At 21.9% G+C, this 960-nt stretch overlaps 1 protein-coding gene across 1 annotated transcript in view; it reads left to right on the top strand.

Moving 5' to 3' along the window:
• The window catches only part of LOC136795750 (tachykinin-like peptides receptor 86C), a 308,456-nt gene that overhangs the window by 982 nt on the left and 306,514 nt on the right, over positions 1-960 (top strand). The window lies entirely within an intron of this gene.

The following is a 960-nucleotide window of genomic DNA, read 5'->3' on the forward strand; positions in this document are numbered from 1 at the left end:
TATTAGTAAGCATATCTACGTATATATATATATATATTTCGTAAGATGAATTTCACATAAAATGTGGTCATTGTAGTCCTTTAGTCCTTTGAGTAGGGAGAATACACAAACTGATGAAACGAATCATAGATACCGTGGGCCTTTAAAAATAGCAACCAAAAAAATAGGACCCACCATTCTTGGAAAAAAAAATTTACTTTAAATTTTATTTATCTTAAAGGGGACTACGTAAGAAAGGTTGATCAATTAAATAGAAGAATTTATATTATGAGTTTGTATTAACATGACAATAAAGATTATTCAAACAAATAAAATTGTATAAACTTAAAGCAAACTAAAATATCTCTTTATATTTTTAAATTATTAGAAATACAGCAAATGTAATGGGGAATAGAGAGTATGCTCGAAACTTTGTTATATTGAAGAATTGAAGCTATATAAGGCTTTGTTCTCTATAAATATTATATAAATTAAATAAATTTGCACCCTTGAAGTAAATTAAAATTTTTAAAACAAAAAAAAATATCATTTCATTTTTAATAATTATAATAATAAATTGGCAATTTATTTTGATAATGTAATTTCATTTCAAAACTAATCTTTTCTCAATTTTTTTATTTGTTTTCAATAAAGAGTTATGGTAACATTTAAAGCAAAATCATATGTTATTATCTGTTTTTGGAGAAAAATCCTTGTATTGCATAAGAGTTTATAGTCAAAACTATTGATAAATAAAAAAACAAGGTATAAATTCGATATACAGTAGCTTTAGAGTGCAATACCTCAATTAATAATCTGTTTGATTGTAATAAAAACACAACTTATAAGTAATACTAAAAAATAGTATAATGAATAAATCCATAATGATAATATTTTAATAATTGATAATATATCTAATTGTCATGAATTATAAGTATTGAATAATTAACTATTTAATGGTTTATTTATTCAAATAAAAAT

This window comes from Halyomorpha halys, unplaced genomic scaffold, assembly GCF_000696795.3.
Source record: "Halyomorpha halys isolate HHAL.00 unplaced genomic scaffold, Hhal_1.1 Scaffold39.1, whole genome shotgun sequence".
Lineage (NCBI taxonomy): Eukaryota > Metazoa > Arthropoda > Insecta > Hemiptera > Pentatomidae > Halyomorpha > Halyomorpha halys.